General features: G+C 32.0%; 1 pseudogene across 1 annotated transcript; it reads left to right on the top strand.

The window, feature by feature from the left end:
• Window positions 1–2,177: 2,177 nt before the first annotated feature.
• LOC143255644 (octopamine receptor beta-2R pseudogene) lies at window positions 2,178–22,941 on the top strand (annotated as a pseudogene). Its single transcript, XR_013030775.1, has 2 exons — window positions 2,178–3,705; window positions 20,285–22,941. The product of XR_013030775.1 is annotated as an octopamine receptor beta-2R pseudogene (transcript).
• Window positions 22,942–23,303: the final 362 nt, after the last annotated feature.

The raw sequence follows: 23,303 nt of genomic DNA, 5'->3' as shown, positions 1-23,303 counted from the left end.
TTGTATTTAATATATATATAATAAAAAATATTGCTTGAGACCATCGTATTATTTAATACAGACAAATAGGAGAAATTCACTCTCAAAGATACAACTTACCAGTAGATGTGCCTTTTGAAAAGCTTAGTCCGTCATACAGTTATCATAATACATTACCTTTTCAGTTCTTACTGTATGACATAGAGTACAAAAAGGACCTTGTACATCAAATAGCATTTGTAGCCTGAAATTATTTTTGTAATAAGATTGTAAAATATCTGGCGAAATCATAGTCGGTAATTTAATCTGAAATACACCGAATGGGTTTAGTAGTGTATGTTCGATGTTTAGAGACTCTTGATAATAAAACCATAAGATAAGTTACTGGAAATCCTCAGTTTAGGTACTAATGATCCTAGATCTGTTTTTCTTGTGATATTTTTATGTAGGTGATATATATTTGATGAAATGTGGGGACATTTTAATAATTAGTAATTATAAGAACCTGTGAGTGAAAGCAAAAGAGAATATGCTGTAATACGTCAATCACATCCCATATGTCATATGTAGAGTCGAGTCCCAAAACAGAACTTACAAGACCGGCTGGAATACAACTGATATAGTAGAGGTCTCTGGTCTATTTACAACATTAGTTTTGATTAACAGCAACTGTTGTGGTGTGTACCAGGTTAAGCAAGTGAACTGTAACTATTGTACATGTTTTGTTGAGTCATTTAAAAATGAGATTTCAATGCAAAGATTAATAACATTGCAATATTTATTTATTTTTGAACCTAACACCCATTAGTTAGTGTTGTTAAACTTCTCCATGGTGATCAATGCAAGTACAACTTAATTACGAAGGAAGTTATGTTGTGTTGTTACCTTTGCAGACTCGTTTTCCCTTATCGGATATTCGCTATGGTCCACTCTCTCTATATATAAACATAAAGCTAAATTACATGGAATTAATTATTATATCTGTATTAGGTTCTTGCAGTGATACTTATTATCTTCTATTCACCCAAAACATACTTTAACCATACATTATTACTCTACATAAATAGAGTGGTTATCAGTCACCTAGATAGATAAACATCATCTGAGGTAGGTAAACAGTATTTTCATTTAGTTACTAATTATGTGTCACAGCTTGAAATAAAACGACATAGAAATCTGTTGAAACAAAAAATAGTTGTTGATCTCTTGCTCTGAATAACAAATATTTGTCCATAGAACCAATCAATGGATTAACATTATACAAGTCATTTAAGAAGCAGTGTATGGTGTGGGTTATATTAGCAAGGTTATTCTGAAATATTCATTAAAATTGGTTTTACCTGCTATTGCAAAACTATCCGTTATCAGGCAGTGAATCTAATCCATATGTAGAAGGTGTAAGATAAAATAAATTAATAAATGGATATTCGGATATCGGATAATCATTTAGCGTATTTAACAACTACCTAATATGGGTGAAGCAACCAGCTGTACTATGAGAATTCATATCAAATTCTATGAGTTTCACCAAGATGTTGTTGGTTGTTTTTTCTTTTACATTACATTTATAGAACTTTCACCATTTTATGAGTAAATAATTGATGTAAGTTATTTTACAGAAAATTAAAAACGAGATCCATTATTAGGTCCACAGATAAACATACGTTACTAGAAAACAAGAATTTTACATCATTCTTGGAGATAACATTTTTATTAAAGCTGATTAATGCAGCTCATTGCTGTTTGTAGATAAGGTATCTACTTTATCCTTTGCAACTAGAATATTTGATTACATATTTCTAAATTTTAGTAATCAGTAAATAAATAAACTGTGTCAATAATTTTGCAAAAACTGATTTTTCTTTATATTAACTAATTTGTTCATAAATATGATTAATCAATATACCTATCGAGTTCTATTTTTCATTTTTGATCAACTGATAAGACGGAACAAGCTAGTTTAGCTATTTCAGCACAGTCGTTTCCTAAATTAAACTAGGCAAGCTACTTTAACAGTAAAGATCCGCGTGGATTTTTAAGTGTGACTTCATGCTGCGATTTAATAATAATCTAACTCCCTAAGCAGTCGACAAACAGAGTCTACTTTGCAGCTGCCGTGGTTTCAAGTTTTTACCATCGAGGGCGCTTCAGAGCAGCTTGTTTATGTAGGCTCTTCACAACGCAGATAATCGGAGCTTTTAGCGGGAGGCAGCGACAGTTGCAGCAACCTGCTGTCTGCACTGCTGGGGCGTGGATTCAGCTACCAGAAATCTGTCTGAGCCACAGTTCATCTTTCCGAAGCATGACAGACTTCGTCAGCATGGTGGACAATGACTCCCTGAACTATTTGTCCGTCGAACATGATAGCAATAGGACGGCATTGATGGACTCGCAGCCGTTAGATGAACTGTTTAAGCTGGTATTGAAATCCACTGTCATGTGTTTGATTATGGTATGTGCCGTATTCGGAAATGTGTTAGTTATTTCAAGTGTCCTGCGGCATCGAAAACTCCATATCACAACAAATTACTTTATAGTATCTCTAGCTCTTGCTGACACTTTGGTTGCTCTACTGGCCATGACATTCAACGCCAGTGTTACTATAGCAGGACGATGGGTTTTTAACCAAACCACGTGCGACTTCTACAACTCTTGTGATGTTCTTTTCAGTACAGCGTCCATCATGCATCTCTGCTGTATCAGCGTTGATCGCTACTATGCCATCATCAAGCCATTAGAGTATCCTTTAAAGATGACAGAAGCTACTGTCTTTGCTATGTTAGGATGTGTTTGGCTGTCGTCTGGCTTTATCTCTTTCATCCCTATCTTCCTGGGATGGTACACTACTAAACAACACATGCAGTTTAGACTCCATAATCCAGAAACTTGTGAGTTTGTAGTTAATAAAACATATGCCATAATTTCTTCCTGTGTTTCGTTTTGGATACCATGTTTTATTATGGTGTTCACTTATTGGAAGATATACCTTGAGGCAAGCAGACAAGAACAGTTGCTTTATAAGTCTCAACTCGGACCGGGGATATTGCCACCGCCAAGTGCCCGAAACAGCGCCGATATGACGGCACGCAACAGTGCAGACCACAGTGCCACTGTCAATTTGTTAGTTCCGCCAGGACATCGTAGCTCATGTACTGAGGACCCTGAGAGTGGTCGTTCCACACCTACTAAAAAGGCTATTAGCAAAATGAAAAGAGAATATAAAGCTGCTAAAACATTGGGAATTATCATGGGAGCCTTTGTTTTGTGCTGGCTACCGTTCTTCTTGTGGTATGTGTCAGTAACCCTGTGTGGAGACCCCTGTCCTACCCCAGGGATTGTCGTTGACACTCTTTTCTGGATCGGGTATTTTAACTCCTGTTTGAATCCCATTATCTATGCTTATTTTAATCTGGAATTCAGAGAAGCCTTTAAGGAGACACTTCGTACTATTTGTTGTAGATGTTGTTCCCCGAAATGGGAATATATCCATAGGCCTAGTAATGCAAGCAATGTCGACTGCACTCATGTATGAAAGCTTTGATTATGCACAATTTATTTAACTTCTGTTCAATGTTGACTGTATATGCTGCAGTTTTATACCAAGTAAATAAACAAGACAAGAGTTTGTGATAATGAAATGTTTAATGGTTTAATTTTGCCAGTTTTCGGGGGGTTTCTTTTCTTTCTGTCCATAGGTTTGAGGACAAGTTTGTACACCAAGCTCAGGTAAGCATGAAAAGTTTTCAGTTTTCTTTTTGTAACCTTGTATGTTTTTCTACATGACACGAGTCTTTCTTTAAAACGCATTTACAGAGAACTGTGTATTTGTTTTATTGACAAGCAGTGTCTAGAATACCATTAAACAAGCGTGCTTTCGTAAGCTTTGCTTAGTTGTCGCTCATCATATTCCTGCGCAGTAGCTATGCTCACATTTTCTCAATTGTAACACCTATTTACACGTACAGTTAGGACTAGCTATCTAGAATTACCAGTGATGTACGTATTCCAGTAAATTTAATATATTTAAATAAAAGAGATTTAATGTTTTCCTTAAAGATAAGTTTATATCAGAGAATGAATTAAACACATATATTAAACAGCAAAAAGGTTTGTAAGAACAGTTCTTTCGTACAGGATTTTTATAATGACAAAGTACTTTAAAAAATAATTATATTTACAGAATATTCATTGGTGAAAAAACAAAAACGACGCACACACCTATATATATTTATTTACGAAGACTATCCTTTTATTGATAATTTTGATATCAGTAATATAAAAATGCAACTTTTTTCTAATGTTATTTCTTATGGGTATTTATGAAGCTGAAAAAATGAAAAGTTGACTTTTTTCTTATTAAGACAAATTATTTAACTAAATAGCATGCCCTCCACTCCTTTATAATCCATGAAAATATTTCTGAAACGATTTACTATTCACGTTTGTTTGAATAGTAAATGGTGCCTATGCTCTAATAAAATCAGCCGCTGTTATTTACCATGTAAATAAATGATACCCATCATTGTAGTAGTCATTACGTTGAATTTTTCCAACAAAGCACACATTTTACTCTCTCAAAATAGCAAGCAAGGCCAGTTTCGGGAGATGATTATTTCTTATGACAATGAAACACTGACGTAACGACTATTTATTTTTGTGGTGCTAAATTTAAGAGCTGATTGATCAGTTCATAATTTTGACAATGTACCAAGTACATATCAACAAATATCCTGTTTTCTCATATTTCTGAAGTAATAAAAATTGAAGGCATATAATTTTGCCAACTGAAGTATCACGTCTCGGCTGATGAGACTCACAGTTTTCTTTCCACTGATTATTAAGGATGTAATATAGGAAATTAGAGTTTTCACTTGGTTATTAAGGATGAAACTTGGCACTTTTCAGTTTTCATTTCATTTATTATTAAGGATGGAACTTGGCAGAACTCTTGATATAATGCTAGTGGTTTGTAAAGCTTAGGTTACTTATTACAATTTTACTGTTGAAGTGATGGTTTTAGCTAAATAATTTAAGGGTAGCGCAAAGTTCTTAAAATAAGAAAACCTCATATAATGCCATCCTTAATATTTTTCTAGTTAAAATGAAATCTTTTTAAACTTCATTTGATATAATCTCGAAGACACCATTAATTTCTGTTACTCACAAAATCAGTAAACTGATAACTGAGTCTTGTGATTATACTCGATCTTCAGTTCCTATTCGAATACCAAGAACCTTGGTTTTAATATCATTCGACTTCGGTTAACAATTCTTCAACAAAAATTTAGTCTTTTCCTAATTTTTTCTGAATAGCTTGGGTTAAGCTGAAGAAACTATTCTATATATAATACGCTGGTTATAAATATTATTGCGCAATTTGATATTCATATTCATTGATAAATCTTCTAAACATCCTGTAAGAAGACAAAATATACATATTATAAAAATGCTTCACAAGAATAACATCTGATAACAGAGTGTCTAATAGAAAGGATAACATTTTTTTTAAAGTTAATTTTAAATCCTTTAAAAAAAGAGAGATTTGTAAATCATATTTATAAATTCAAATGAACAAAACATTACAGGTCTCTCGGTGGAACAGCATTAAGTTTACAAACGTACAACGCTAAAAACCGGGGTTCGATGCCTCGATGTGGACACAACATATAGTTATATGTATGGCTTTGTACTAAAACAAACAAAGAAAAGAGGCCCGTGACAATAACACTATGTAACACATATTTTGTTCCTGGATAGTATGTGCTATTTCTTAATTGCTTATGTTGTAGAAGTACAGAAAATGGACGTTATTCTCTTCAAACTTCGTTTTTGTTACCTGGATAATGAAATTTAAAAATTAACCTATTTTCTATGTAAAAACGAGCAAATTTGTACATTTTCATTTACATAAGATATGAATAAAACAACATACAAATCAAATTTTACTTATATGTATACAAAAGTTATACATAAATGTTTAGAAGTGAGTAGTTTTTCGAGATTTGCGACTGTAATGTTAGTCACTTTACGTATCAGCCCCCAAATATAGTCTTGGCATTCGACTTTGTTAGACCAAGATCATTGAGGTCTCTTTGGTTGGGGTAGTATGGGTTTCTCCCACCAGCTGCAACTCTGAAATTGTAATCTGGATCTTCAACGTCTGCCTCCTGTTCTGATTTGCTGCTCTCTTCTGAGAATGACTGCTTTCTCTCTAGCAGAGTGGGTACAGGGAGATCAGGGAAGCGTGGCACTAGTGCGATGGATGGTAGAAGGTCCGGATACATGATAGCAGATGCATCCTTATCAGCTCGACGTTTGGAAGGGTCCACCATGCAGAAGTAGCAATTATTTGAGTGGTCAGTAAGTTCACGCCAAATTCTTGGAACAGCGAACTTCATTTTCCCTTCTGCACTAGCCTACAAAAAAAAACAAAATAAAATTGTTATTATGAAGATTAAATTTATTTCTTCCACATCTAATGTGTAAGAGAATCATGCAAAATATTTTAAATGTGATATTTTTTCTATACTATTGGAAGTTAAAATATAGAATAAAAGATATTTAAATTTTAAAAGGTCTAACATGTGTATAATATAAAATCTTACTATTCGAGCAAGCAAAAGTTGTCCGTCTTAGGGTTTGTCTTGATCCCCGACAGGCATGCCGAAATATGCCTTGTAGGATTCACACATTTTAGCAGATGCTGTCACAGAGTACGTTTTCGCTTTTGTCTTAATAAATTGGTCACATACATAGCAGAATGCGTCCGGAGAATGCTTGCAGCTTCTTGATGCCATCTCTAATAAAATCAGATAAATCTTTGTGTTCACTTAGGTAGCTAGAACTAAACTGAAGTGGTGAGTGGTGAGCTCCTGTATATATATATTACTACGAAAAGTTCTAAAAATTCTCGTAAGTTCTACAACACTTTTGAAAATTTTTGTAAGTTCTAGAACATTCTCGAAAGTTCTTGAAAATTCTTGTAAGTTCGAGGAAATTCTCTATCAGCTACTCAGCACTGAATCTACCTGGAATGTTCTGGAAAATGGGTAAATTTGAAAATTTCATTATCCAGATTACAAAAGCAAAGTTTGAAGAAAAAATACGTATTTTCCATTTACTTTAGGGATAAGCAATTGGGAAATAACGCTTTCTGCCCAAGAACAAGAAAAAGTAAAAATTTTGTTATATAGTGTAATTAGTAAGATATCTTAGATATCCGTGATAATGTTTAATTAGTTATATACTTTAGGGTAGATGACAATAATTATTTAGTTCAACTATCTTAAATTCAGATACAATTTAATGAAAAGTATAGCCAAAATGTATGTGATAGTAAGGAAGCTGAGCTGATAAGTTAGTCGTACTCTAGATAACATACATTTTATACTCTACATATTCAACTCAGATCATATTTATTGGTAATACTAATTTAAATCCCTTAACTTTATTTTGACATTCTTTATTTTAAGTTCAGTTAGAATATTTAGGAAACACCTATACATATTTTGTGTGTAATGTATATTCTGTAAAACACACATGAATATTGCTCTGAAAGATATTACACATTTAATGTACGTTTGTAGTTGTTTTGTACAGAATATTTCATAGATACACAAGAACTATCTGCGCACAACTATCCATAATTTTCAAATGATAAACCAGAAAGTAGCAAGGTAACAACACAGTCTGCAACTCCTAGTTTGCTCTTTTCTGACTCAATGGTGAAATATAATCGTCGCACCTATAGTACACTCACAGAACAAAAGTGCAATAAAATTTCATTAAAAGCCTCCAATTTATTATTTTATGTAATTTTAATTTAGAAGTTAATTGAATTTAGAGATATATCAAGACTAGGCATAGACACGTGATTAGAGAACTAGACTCGCTATCTGATGAGAGTCGAAGAATTGAATCTTCGTCACACCAAACATGCTCGCCGTTTCAGCCGTGGGGGTGTTATAACGTCACGGTCAGTCTCACTATTCATTGGTAAAAGAGTAGCCTAAGAGTTGGCGATGTGTGATGATGACTATGTGCCTTTTCTCTAGTCTTAAACTGCTAAATTAGGGACCGCTAGCAAAATAGCTCTTGTGTAGTTTTGCACGAAATTAAAAACAAACATGGTTGCGAATAAAATTAATATACCCAATTTTCTTTCTGAATACAAATATATTTTGATATACAAACAATAATACAGTTTATAATAACGGTTATTACAAATAATGATTTATATACACAAGTTTTACACACTTACAAACAATGTTGATCCGGAAACTCCTTGAGATCCTATCGAGGTTTTACAACGAGCAAATTATTTCTGAGTTGATATAAATACATTTTACTTAAAAGGAAGCTAACTAGTTCTTCGCTGAATACATGTAAATTTTTCACCGCTTAAGTTATACAATGTCTTCGTAAAAATGCCAACGTTCGAAGTTATTTTGCTGAAGTTACCTGGTTTATAATGTGTGAAATTTATAAATGTTCTTGGCCAAATATCTGTAGTTTTCCGATTAATAAGCTTTATTCACGGTAATAGTTTCTGAGGTTTATTGCACTCTAACTGTAACAAACCAACAATATATAATGTCTTTTGCGTTGATCACCTTTTGTAAACTTAAAAGAGAGTTTCTAAAAATTTCAGCTAAAGCATAAATACTGGAAATCACTAGTATATACATACGGTTACAGTGCATTGTTGATTTCTACACTCGAGAATCTTCTACAAGTTTATTGAACAGGCGGGACTAACAATACAGATTTAACAATATAAGTTATGCGCCTTTTAAAATGTATTTTCAGCTAAAAACATAGACATTAAAATAAATATATAATAGTTAATCTAACACACCTCTTTACTTAGAAAATTAAAAATTGGTGTTAAACAATTTTAAACTAATATATTATATGTATATATACTTGAACTTTTGATTTTTCTTCAATAAATTTGTTAATAGTTAAAGTAACCAGCAACTTTTTTACAAAACTTTTTGTGATAACCAGCCATCCCCAAAAATATCATTAAACTTTTCTTGTTTTTAGGATTTGAATAAATCACAATGCATTCAACTTTGGCTTGAATTGAAGAAACTTGGCTCGTGAACTACCACATGACCTAAATAAACAAATCTGGTTTTACAAAAGCAATGTTTCACCAAATTTACAATGATATTGGTTTTTTAAGCCTTTCAAAAACACTACAAAATATACATAATTGCTCTTTCCAGATGTAACTGTAAATTATAAAATCGTTAACATTAAAATTGTAACAGCTGACAAATTGTTGAATCGTCATTTCGATTCGTCATTTGTTGAAAAGTTGCTTGAGAATTTTCCATCTCAAATGACATTAAATTGTACTGCTATGATCCATCAGGAGTAAGAAAAGCAGAAATGTATTTTGCCCTGTCAGTTAGATGAACAGCCCAGTATCTCTTTAGTTTTTTGTTTGTTTGTTTTTGAATTTCGCACAAAGCTACTCGAGAGCTATCTGTGCTAGCCGTCCCTAATTTAGCAGTGTAAGACTAGAGGAAAGGCAGCTAGTCATGACCACCCACCGCCAACTCTTGGGCTACTCTTTTACCCACGAATAGTGGGATTGACCGTCACATGATAACGCCCCCACGGCTGAAAAGGCGAGCATGTTTGGCGCGACGGGGATGCGAACCCGCGACCTTTGGATTACGAGTCGCACGCCTTAACGCGCTTGGCCATGCCAGGCCATCTCTTTTGTAGGTCACACTTTGTAATATATCTGTTTTTCCAATTTTATCAACACAATCTTCCAATCTTGGAATGGGATAGAAATTAGTCTTTGTTAAAGCATTTACTTTATGAACGCCTGTACAGAACCTAACTTAACCATCATATTTTTGTACCAGTATACTAAGTGAAGACCAATAACTTTTACTGGGCTCTATAATGCCGTTTTCCAGCACATTAGATATATTTATTTCCGTATTTTATTGGCCTTGATTTGATTCACACGATAGGGCTGTTTCACTGAAGAATATCACCTTCATCTACATCACTAACAGCAATGATGGATTGATCAGGAAACATTGGAAATATACATTTGTATTCAATCAATAAACTGGTAAGTTGATTTTTATATTCAGGAGGAAAGTGGTCGAGTATTGAATCACGAATGGCCAGAATGTCAGAATTACTCAGATTTATATTACATTCATTTCCAATATTTTTAAATTTACGAGTTTCTGAGCTAAAGCAAATGTTAATAGTATCAGAAAACAACACTCGATAACCGAAATATTTTCGTGTGCATCTTGGATGTGATAGGGTTTCAACAAATTGATAGGCAACAAATGGGTTGCCTTTCGATGAGTGATTGTTTTTACAATATAGTCTGTCTTACTACCTTTCCGAACAACCTCATAGGGATCATGGTACTTAATTTTGAGTGAATGTATCATAGTGGGTATATACTAATATCATGTCACCAGGACGGAACTTATACTCTTCAACCTTGTAATCATAAAAGTTTTTCATTCTAGTTTGGGATGTCTTAAAATTTTCTTGAACCAATTCACAAGCAACCAACAGTCTAAACCAAAACCTGTAAACGTAATCCAGTAAATTAATTTCTTTTGTGTCATCTTCTAACCATTGCTTCTTCAGAAACTTCAAAGGACCACGCACTGAATGGCCAAACACCAACTCAAATGGGCTAAACTCTAACGATTCCTTGTCTGACTCAAGAACAGCAAATAATAATCAATTAACTCTTTCATCCCAATCCTCGTTATTAAAATGGTAAGTCCACATCGTATTTCTGAAGGTAGAATAGAATTTCTCAATAACACCTTGCGATTCTGGATGGTACACACTAGATTTTATCTGTTTAGATCTAGCTGGTAAACAACTTGTTGAAATTGCCCAGATATAAAATTTGGTCAGTGATTACACTGGATTTTTTGGTCAAGCCATAAAGTAAAGAAATTAATAAAATCTTTAGAAAATTTTAGGCTGAAATGTTTCTTAAGAAGATAGCTTCAAAGAATCGAGTGGATGAACATATAATAGTCAAAAAATACTGGTTCCCTGATCAAGTTTTCGATAATGGCAAAGCATAGTGAAGAATAACACGATTGAAGGGTTCTTCAAAAGCTGGGATGAGTTTCAAAGAACTAATTGACAGGTATGACAAGTTTCATAAGACAGAGAAAGATCTTGTCTAATGTTGGGCCAAAGGAAATATCTCACAGTTTTGTCACACGTCTGATTGACATATAGAAACCTCCCGTGGGGAGTTCAAGGAAAACTCTCAATGTTTTATAATGATATTCTTTTGGAACAATGATCTAGTAAAGTACAGCCGAGTATTCTGAAACTGGCACATCTTGTTTTTCTCCATTTTTCATAAACGCTTTTGGAACTTTCTCCAGTTAATTTTTGGAGTACATATTTAAATGGCGAGGAAATTTGAGAATACTTTTCCTGCTCGACGAGTAGTTTACTTTTGGCAAACAGATCTTTACAAGGTGAACCAGATTCCTCTCGTCTATCATTGCCACTCACCAAGAAATTGACAGTAGGGCAATTATTCACAAGATCTTCATCAGATCCAAAAAATGTCTGGGACAAATCTATAATGTCATCCTCTCAACAGGTACCTATCGTTTGATTTTGGCTTAATTTTTTAGTTTGAGCTCAAATCACTGCACAGGAGGGAAAGATATCTGGATACTCGGCAACAACAAAATCATTCTTAGATGAAACAGTGATAAGCTGGCTAGCTAGTCATTTCGGATACGTCAACAGCTTTTTTCCCAGTCAAATCGTTTCCCAATAACAATGATACACCATTAATTGGCAGAGTAGATATTACTCCAGCCACAACTGGTCCTAAAACCTAGTCCGATATTTAATAAATGTTATCAAGAGAAACATTAATAAAGCCACTCCAAGCAATTAGGGACTCGCCAGTAGTAGAACTCGAATCTAAAAGTAATATACCTTCTAACAACAATAATGGAGTCGCTCTAGTATTGTATAGAATATGTATGCATATGGTATTAACAGTGTCATTTGTCAAAGACACAGAACCAACAGACACAAAAGGTCTAAATTCTTACCTAATTACATTAACCTTTTTATCAGTGACCAAATCAATAACATCGTGTGATCTGGTGACACTACGTCCATATGTGGGCACAATCTTACTGGAGGTTGCTTTCTTTTCTTTTTTCAAACGTCAACAATCGGACAAAACATGTCCAAGTTTTACAAAAATGGCAGGTAGGTCTTTATGATTTTGATGAACTTTTATCCTGACTGTCAGAAGATTTCGAAATAGAAGAGCTTGATTTTTATAAGAATTCTGAACTGTATTGGAGTGAACAGATACAGTTTTTGTTGAAATAGTAGCACTTTCTTTTAATAAAAATATTATTTATGTGTTAAAACGTAATCATAGGAAAGAGCAGATATTTCTTGTAGTGTTTTAACTTTCTTTTCGTCCAAGTAAGCTTTGACGTTGTCACGTGCATAACATTTAAATTCCTTAATTAGACATAATTGCCTTAGTTTGTCGAAACGGTTGCCACTACGCATAGAATTACACCATTGATCAAAATAAATTTATTTTACGTGGGCAAATCCCATATAGGTTTATTCTATTGCTTTCTATATCCTCCAATATTTCAATGATAATCCTCCAGCAGTAACTCATAAACCTCTTTTTCGTGGGCGAATTTCATATAAGTTTGATTTTTTTGTTTGTGATAACCTTGAATATTTTTGTGATAAGCCTCCAGTGCTAACTTGTAAACTTTGAAAATATCTGTTTTAACTGTATCATAATTTGTGTAATCATTTAGAGGGAGACACAAGCTTTTTGTGCTTTACCTGTTAAAACACTTTGTAATGATATGATTCAAATCTTGTACACGCCCTCCCAAGTTATTTAGAATGAATTTTGTCATGTTGTCCAATTGGAGTTGAGTATACTTTCTTTTTGCATTTTTCTCTTTCGGCTTCGATGCAAACATATTTTTTTCTGATTTGAGGCTTCGATACGGACTGATTCGGTCTCAAGATGATTATTACATGCACTTCTCTGATAATAACATGTGAGTTTTCACAGCTGAAGTTATATAATGCTTTCGTATAAGTATTACGTCCGACGTTAATTTGCTAACTTTACTGAAGTTACACGGTTTTCATATGTAGTTTCCCCATTAATAAGCGTTAATCACAGTTATAGCTTCCGAGGTTTATACCATACCAACTGTAGCAAACCAACAATATATACTGTTTCTTCGCGTTCCTTAAGTTTCTTGTTATAAATAAGCTTAAGAGGAAACTTTACAGGAATTTCACCTAAGGGAATAAATAATATTGGCAATCTTCAGCACTTAGATACACTCGTAGTGTATGTGAATCGTTGATTCTTACTCCAGAGAATCTGCTACAACTTTAGTGAGTAAGCAGGATTTTTGCAATACAGATTTAACAATATAAGTTAAAAGCATTTCTAAATATATTTAACTGAACAACTGTGTTTGTTTGTTTGTAATTTCGCGTAAAGCTACTCGAGGACTATCTGCGCAAGCCGTCCCTAATTTAACAGTGTAAGACCAGAGGGAAGGCAGTTAGTCATCATCATACATCGCCAACTGTTGGGCTACTCCTTTACCAAAAGAATACGGGATTGACCGTCACATTATAACGCCCTCACGCCTGAAAGGGCGAGCATGTTTGACCGTGCCGGCCCCTAAGTGAAACAAATATCGATGTTAAAATATAATAGGAAATCCGTCACAATATGTATCTATATCCTTATTAATCATACAACTGTATTATTATTAATTAATTCTTGAACTTTTTTTCCGTAATTTAACACTTTTTTTCTGATGATACTTTAAAAATATATTCCCAACTACTTTTTTTAATATATTGCATATTTGTTCATACCTGTACAGGAAAAAAGATTCTGGCGCTTGTGTTGTTTTTTTTTATGTTTGAACTGTATAAGATTGTCATAAGTTTGCTAATTAAGTCTGTAGATTTAGTTTTATTAAATTGTACTCATTTTTTTGAGCTATCACCTTAAATAATGGACTAGAGAGTAAGTGTGTGTTTATTATTTTATCCTACGACTGCTTAATAATAATAATAATACAAGAATATTTCATAACTCATGTTATTAAAGCCTGATTCAGCAAGTTTTTCATTAAAGAGCATAAAGGTATAGAGTATTTTGGTACTGGCACTTCGTGTGCTGTTGATAAATTAATTAATTAAAAAGGAAAAATTATGTTTTTTGTTGTTGTTGCTTGTAGTTATTTGTGGAGATGAAAAGAATATTACAGATATCAAATATGGATTTTTTATTATGTAATTTAAACAATTTTATAAGAGGTTTTGATATAAATTACATTTCAACAAATATTATATATTTCAATTAAGTATTCCTATTGTTTATGTTCATTTTTTTCATTCAATATCAGCAATTTATTTACATTTTATATTACTGAAAATATGGATTAATTTTCTAAAAAGTGGAAAATAAGTATGGCACAAAATAGAATCACTCGTGTCTAAAAAGTTGAAGACTCTTTCCAATGATTTAAATTAACATGTACGTATTACAAAAACTGCGAAAAACCAGTTAAGTAAAATTCTTAGAAAATATGTACGCAGTATTGACTGATTTCTCTCGTAGTGGTTTGCTGAACGATTCATGCACATCACTTCGAAATTAACCTAGTCACGTGATAAACCAAAAATTATATTTCTGTAAAAAATACAAAAAGTAACTTTTCTCCACAGTACGATTATTTTAAGTACAGTTTTGTTAACTGGATACTATATTTCTTCATTTTTTATGGCGTGAAAAATATAGCAATAGATAAGCAGTTTTGAAATATTTTCAAATTTAAAATAATCATGTTAATTACAATTTGATTACAAACAGAAAGTATGTATAGCGATTAATGCTAGTTTGGAGGAAGATCAAGTTTGATCTTCACTAATTATTATTTATCGAATTACAATAATAGATGGGTTAATGGTTGGTGTTTTTTAATTAAAAAATAAGTCACTATTGTTTTAAAACAGAAAATGGACTAACCGTCAATAATGTTGAATGAATGATTTCTTAGAGGATTATATTAACGTGATTATAGCCACACAGACTGCTGAAAAAGTAAGTATTAAGTTATGGTAATGGTAATTGTTTAAACAAAACTTCAAAATTAAGCACCAGTATTCTATAAAAAACTAAAGTTTATATTAAGTTATATTATAATATTATGATAAGTTAAAGATATTAGTTTCAAAAGATAAATTACAATATTAGTACAATATTACAGTAACATACGATTTTTGATTAAAGCGTGGCTTCAAAGAGAAGAGATTCTGTTAAAACCATAAAATTGTAAGGACAGGAAATGTTTATATTGTAACAGAGAAAGCCCAAAGCGCACTAGCCATTTTAAGAGAACATAGGATAAAAAAATCACCCACGTTTAAAATGTTATTTTGTTACACATAACTAAGAGTAGGTGTTTAAGACAGCGATACGCCATCATTCCATCATACTAACAGCTCCATTGTATTGTTTACTTTTCATTAGATATGTAAGTAGAAATAAGAAGTTTCTGCCTACGTTGTATAGCAAATAATTGTATTAATCAATTTCAGTATGTTCACAACATACACTATGTATATATATGCTAAACGTCATATAACAATACTCCTTTGTCAATATCCATAACATATAATATATATCATAAACAGCACAAGACAATACTCTCTTGTCAATATCCTGTTTCGTGTTAGTAAAATAATACACATATGGAAATAATGTTTAACTCCTAGCATCTTTAATCTTTTATATACTTAGAGTATACATTTTATCTTTAAGTCACTTATCACTTCATCAAGTGAATAGAAATAATCAATCCAGTTTCCAGGTAAACATTCAGAACAATCCAGAGACTCGTATCACTATCAACAACTACTAGTGCTGTTCAGTACTACCTCGCTAACTGAGAGTTCTTTTCATTTCCGTTTATGAAAGTAGCGAATAAAAATGCCCAATTAGAATGAAAGTTAAACAAAAAGATTTATGTTTTATATTTGATATAAACATGTTTGATAAGCAAGAACAACTCATATTAGAATGCATATTACCACAATACAAGGTTATTAAGTATTACAATGGTGCTGACTTCATATTCTCGACTGATAATCAAAATAAAATCGAGAGTTAGAAGTGACATTGCATTTTTGAAAATGTTATACAATCACATGCTTTGAACTATTTTTAGTTGCATAAACATTGTCTTGGTTCTACATATTAATTAGGTTAACAGCTAATATTTTTTATATTTGTTTTATGAAATTTTTTTAAATGTACCAAACACAAGTTAAATGATAAGGTCTCAAATTATTTATTTTCAACATTATTACTGTAATAAAACATTATAATATAACTAATCAAAGAAACTGCTTAAAATGACAGTATTTTGTGTTTCTTATTATCACTTTATGTTGTTGAGGGTACGAGTTAACACGTCAATGAACATAATTAAAACACTCCCAAGGTTTTAATATAATGATAATGTTTTTGTGTCTGCAGGTCTAAAGAAATTGTATAAAACTGATTAACTAATAAGGTAATGGAATACATGCAATCAATAAGTATTATAACTTGGATCGTTGCAAAAAATATTTTAAATTTTGATCTGCCTCACGTATTTATATTATATTATTATTACACAGTTTCATTTTGTATCTTTCAAGTCTGTAAAAATGACTATTTAAATAGGTGACAACAATAGAGGTGAACAATATTATTTTATGCTGGAAGTAGAATTATCGTGTAGAGTACTTATTCATTGTACGTTTTATCTTAATTCGATCTTAATCCTACTGGCGTTGATGGTATTAAAAGAAAAGAAACACTAATCTTTAACTAATTATAAGCTTCAAATGATTCAGCTTTGCTAAGAAATAAGAAGCTGACATATAAGTTAACGTGTTTAGATTTCTAACAAATATTTCGTATTCAGTTGTTCTTTTGATGTATTTTAGTAATTCTCAAAACTTACTTCATTGAAATTTAACAAGTGAATGAGAAATTTGTATCTAGTGCTATGAGTTGATATTTCAGGCTTAACGTTCAAAATTTAAAAATCAACATACACAGCACTTGTTACTACAAGCATTCTACGCTAGTATATCTTATTGACTTTTACCTTCACATCTGAAAACAAAAACAGTAGTTTCTGACACACATGGGCAGAGAAAACATTAAAAACTTTCAGAGAGATACAGACTTATGCTTTTCCTAATCTCATTACTATAAGGTATTAACAGTTTCATGTCGTAGAAACGAAGACACATAGAATTAGGAAAAAAGTTAATAGATTATATTCATTTTTTATTTCATAAAACTCTGAAATGTCACCAAATGAAAATGTAAATAATAAAAGTTTAATGAGTCAACAAACAAACATTAATTTTGAATGTCAGTATTGTCTAACCTTTTCACAGTTTTAAACCTATTTCTTACTAGATTTGTTTTTTGTAACATAGCCTCGTTTTTACTACATTAGTTCTACATAACATATGAAACATCTCGTTTTGACACGTTTTATTTTAAAATACAATCTCTTTTTGATTACGTTCATTTTAGATTATATAACCTCGTTTATATTTGCAAATAATGCTTATTCAAAGTATAAATTTAAAATATTATATAGTTGTGTGCGTTTGAAAATCTACTTACTCAATAACTGGTTTTGACATGAAAGTCATGTGAAAAAAATGTTTCTTAGGAGCCCAAGTCTTCTTATTTAATTAAATTAATAGATATAGCTTGGGAGATAATACAAAAATCAAAGTCTTATACTCTGTAAAATATATTGTACTTGTCAACGGAAAATAATGATGAGTGAAAAGTTTAACGGTTTTATTTCTTATGTAGAAGCATTGATTTAAAGCAACCATGAGCTCAATAGCTGTGTCGCTTCAGTATTACATTTTTGTACTTAAGTTACTGTCATTGTTCACCGTAGATTCTACAACGCCGCGTATACATACACGTATAAACATATATAATGTCATAGGCCCTACGATAGAAAGCTGCAAAAAGACTAAGCAATCTTTCTCAGATGTAGCATCGATTAATTTTTTTTAATTTTCTTGAGATTTTAATTTATTTTGTAGAAGATTCGCACAAGTTAATGTTAAGTTTCTTGTCTTGAATCGAATATGTAGACAAATTAATGCATTAAATGTGACTCGAGAAGTACTAGAAACAAAACTAAAAATGGCTACCAAAAGCGCTCGGGTTATAAGGGTTTCTATTTCAGTTTTTCAAAACTTCTTGGACCTACGTGTTTTTAGCACATCATGAATACCAATTACACTAATATGTGTTAGTTCTCAACCCACATTAAATTTTTCCTAATGCACATGTAAAGGATAAAAGATAATTCCAATCAATTGCCAGAAGTCCATAAAGAGTGAAAAAATGGAGAATGATTTTGCTATTGACGAGAAAATCTTATGAACAATTACTTTATACCTTTTCTGGGCCCGGCTTGGCCAAGTGTGTTAAGGCGTTCGACTCCTGATTCGAGGGCTGCGGGTTCGAATCCCGGTCGCACCAAACATGCTCGCCCTTTTAGCCGTGGAAGCGTTATAATGTGACAGTCAATTCCACAATTCGTTGGTAAATGAGTAGCCCAAGAGTTGGCGGTGGATAGTGATGACTAGCTGCCTTCCCTCTAGTCTTACACTGCTAAATTAGGGACAGCTAACGCAGATAGCCCTCGAGTAGCTTTGCGCGAAATTCAAAACAAGCAAACATACCTTTACTGTATTGGTCTGACTCGAGCATGGAGAAATAGTAGCTCCATTATCCTAGTTTTATGGTCAGTTATCCAAAAGAATGACATCTAGCTAGAAATATATTTCCAGTTAAATTAAGAATCTTTGTAGATTTATTGATGTTTTTCTCTTTCATTTATTTATTGTTGTTTTTTTCTCTTTCATTTATTTATTATTGGTTTACTAATATTTAACATTGCTTTTGACTTAATGTTAGCTTTTTTGATATGAAGAAATATGTATGCCAGTGTAGAATGTCTCTTTCACAAACTTGTAAACGAAGAAAAATGTGAATTTCATAAATCACTTCTATAGCAAAATGTGCGAAAAGAATACATTGCTATCCAGTTTGTTACACACATATATGTAGAAAACCATCAGCAAAGTTTAACCGAGCTGTTTCGTGGTGTGGAAGGAGGCGTGGCATTTGAAGACGTTTACGATTTTTAAAGCATTTCTCTCGTAGATGCCGTCTTATTGTTTTCGATCTGCATTCTGCGTCCGTAAAGGCCTTACTCTGGTTCAACGATCGGCTGGAGTCTTGCCGGACAACCCGTTGAATTCTCCTGCTCAACACCGACGAAATTCTCTTAAAATTCTCGTTCCGTATCCCTCAGGGTATTTTAAGAAATTTACAACAGCAGTTTTTCTGCGCCCAATCTCACTAGCGATGGCACGTTGAGAGATACCTTGATTTTACAGCTCGACAAATCTGCCACGTTCAAACACTGTCAACTTTTAAGCCTTTGCCATATTTTTACTCAATGTAACACAAGAGATGTCAGGGGGATATGTTGGCAACGCTAATGCTTGAACACAAATGACTAAATTTCATTACGTGTTTACCGATTAACGCTTAAACTTTTGACCAGCCAGTGTTTAGGCTAATTTCATAGTGTTCACATTTTCCCTATTAAATGTTAAAAAGCTTTTTATTTTTATTTTCCCTTTTCTTAATTTCATGTTTCGAAGGCTTACTCCAATAAGTGATTTAGTCTAACAACGCAAAATGCTTATTTTTTCTTTATGTTCATTGGCCTTAAGATTTTGGCCAGCAGTGTATGTGTACTTGTAAAATAACAACGTGGATGACTAAATCAGAGAAAAAAAATATTTAACTAAAATTATATTTTATGTAAATCAATTTACATTACTCTTTTAATTAAGGTACTTATCATATTTGGATGAAATAAATTCAGTTGTATTTCATGTAGGATCTAAACGTTGACATCAACTGTTTGCTGTACATCTCATGATTGCTGTAAACATCTTACATTTTTATTATGACAATTATGTACGGACATTATGTAATATGTTTGAAACTGACCAGATTTGACATTGTTTTTTTTATATCAGTTAAAATATAATAATCACTTTTATAATATTATAAAATATAATAATAAAATAATAATAATTATCATTTTGTTTTATTTAGGACGTCGGATACCACGTTTAATCCATGTGATTCTGTGTCAGAAAAATGTGAATCTTCAACCTATGTAAGCCTAAATCAGGGAGGACTTGTTCCTAAAAATCATTGTATTGTATTGTTGTTCTAATTGGTGAGATGTTTAATCACGTGATGGTTTCAAGCAACAGTTATAACGTTATAGAAATAGTTTAGAAAATATTCGTTTCGCGTTTTATCATCAAAAATGCATAAAATTCAATAAAAAATAACCTATGAGTCAAAATCACTTTAATTATTCTATTGAATTGAAATCAAAACAAGTCAATCTTAGATATTTCATACTCTTATTCCAAGGAGATAGCCAATATTATATTGTTGTAGTAAGACGTCGAAAATACAGCTATGAATCTTTCACCTTAATGCATTATTATATTACAATCGTGTATAAATACGTAAAAGTTTGAACTCTTTGGGTTATCCCATCTTTTCTGCATTTGCTGAGCTAACTCAAATAAGGTTACTTTAACTGCCCACAAAATTATATACAGCAGTGCTCTTCCTAAATCATAATAAATGTTAATTGGTTGTTCAAGTAATTTTTGTTCACAGAAAATGTTCTTCTGATGTGCCGTTTCATTCGTGCTGTAGATTCTCAAAGTAATAATACTCAAATATTTTAACTGAATTTCAACCAGCGAGTTGTAAAACTCAACAAGTGCCATGCGTTTTTGATTCCATTATTTTCAATAAAAAGGGATTTAAATCTTTAGCAGTTATAAAAAAGTAAATGATCTAAACATATTGCAGGTCCGAGCTTTAAAGCCAATTAACTTCTCTTTCCCTTCTGCTACTCATTTTATCCTTAAGTAGGGCCGACGACTGCCACTAGCTCCAAGTACTTTAAGAGAAAATAGCAAAACTAAATAATATCGAGGTTTAAACATATTTAAGTCACAGAATGCGAATCGTCAACTCTGTTGCTCTTACTGCTGTGTTTGCCAACCGCCGGTTATTATGGCTCTGACATTTCACGACAATTTTGATTACATATTTACGGTTATTGAATGGTTGCTTTTAGGTTATATAGCTCGCAATACGTAGACCCGCATACTACTACACTACCTTATAGGGTAAAATAAATCTTACTACTGTTTATGTTTGAAAATCCTTCGAATAAATTGAAATTTCAACATACCTGAATAGTTTAAAACTTTAGCAGTAATTGAAAACCCATGAGCTAGAATTAAAAATGTTTAGTTAGTTTTATATAAACCTACTCAGGTTAATGGTAGTTGAGATGAAATTGCTAAGAAAGACAACAAAAGTTAGTATATGCTTATTAATAAATAATGTAATACAGTTATTCTTAACAGAAATCAAATATAACATGTTGTGTGCATGAAATTTGATATTTGTTAACTTAGAACACTACAGAGCTAAAGATAATTGCTTAAATTGAATTTGGCGTAGTTGAATTGCTAATAAAGATATATTAACAAAACCTGAATAAAAAATACTTGCTGCTTTGTAATTCAAAAGTTATTTAAAAGTATATATGTGCACTCAATATACGTGTACACTCAAGTACCTGATTTTTGAATCTTTCGGGTAGTAGGAAACCAAAATATTTTTAACTTCCGGAAAAAAAAAAACGGTTATGCGTTAGATATCTGATATTCAGACAGTAATTGGTGAATTAATAGCTAGTAAAGATGTGTTATCACTTATTTTTGTGTAATTTGATGAATCAAAAGACAAGTTGAGTATATGTATATAGATATATATGTGACATTGGAATCACTGTGAACACCTTAAGCGAATTCTAATGTTTCCTTGCAATCTCAAACTCCTTAAATGGTAAATTTCAAAAAGCTATTAGACTGTTTTCCCAGCCACAAAGAGACTGCTTGGTAAATGTTTGGTAGATGATGGCATATATATATGGTACTTAGGGAGCTGATAACAAAGTTTCTTGGTTGAATGTTATATCTTTCACGCTGTTCACATTGTGATGAAAATGTGATACTTAAAAATCTGAATCTATATTTTAAGTTACATATTTCACGTTTCCCCCAGAATTTGTTCGGTTATTCAGTATTATCATTCGCAACGTCATTGAAATAAAATATAAAGCATAAATAATTACTGGAATCAAAATCTGCCAGGCGATGATTATTTCATTTTTCTTTTAGTAGGCATACAGTCAAAATCTTGCTTGTGAGCAACAAAAGTCTTTTATAATGAAGTATGTCTGAACTATGGTTACATTTGTAGATCACATCAAACTCTAATATCACAAAGGCTTCTGTAGTTTGAGGTTAATTTTTAGATAAAAGTTTAAATTAATATTGTACTAAAATGGATGTTGGATCAAAAAGTAGAAAATACTATATTATTTAAAACTCTTCTTTAAAACAAGTTTTCGTTTTTGTGATAAGCAACTTTCTGTAGTATTTTTTCATGTGTAGCATGATTTTTAATGTTTGAAATGATGAGTGTTTTGAGTGAAACTGTATATGGAAAGCGTAATAGTAATAATAATTTTATTTTTCTTGGAAAGGTTGTTTTTCCTTCTGGAGTCTTTGATCTTGTAATGTATTGTGGTTACTTTAATTAGTAAATTACTAACATACTAAATTACTCCTAATTTAAAGCGATTACATCTTATTCTTCAACAAATAAATTGCAGAATGATAAACAGTCCTTATATGTGTTTGGATTTATATTTATATTGAATGAAGATTATCTGATTGATGTGATTATATATATATATATAAAATGTTATTATATATCATGTATATATAAATTTATGTAATGCGATATTAAAGATGCTATATTCAGTACTGATTAACTGTATGTAATTTCTTTCAATCAACACTCCTTTTCAAAAGCAAAGGATTTCAGAGTTTAACTGATGCTACGTTGTCTCCTAAAGGCTGGTTAATTAGCGAAATGATGTTGCTACATACAAACGTGGTCTAAATTGTACGTGTAAAGGTATTTGATATTTACAGTATTCTCATATTAGCCTTCCTGTATTGAT

The sequence above is a fragment of the Tachypleus tridentatus genome, chromosome 7 (genome assembly GCF_004210375.1).
Source record: "Tachypleus tridentatus isolate NWPU-2018 chromosome 7, ASM421037v1, whole genome shotgun sequence".
NCBI classification, from domain to species: Eukaryota; Metazoa; Arthropoda; class Merostomata; order Xiphosura; family Limulidae; genus Tachypleus; species Tachypleus tridentatus.
Note: the sequence above shows the minus strand (reverse complement) of the source record. Positions and strands in the feature narration are given on the sequence as shown.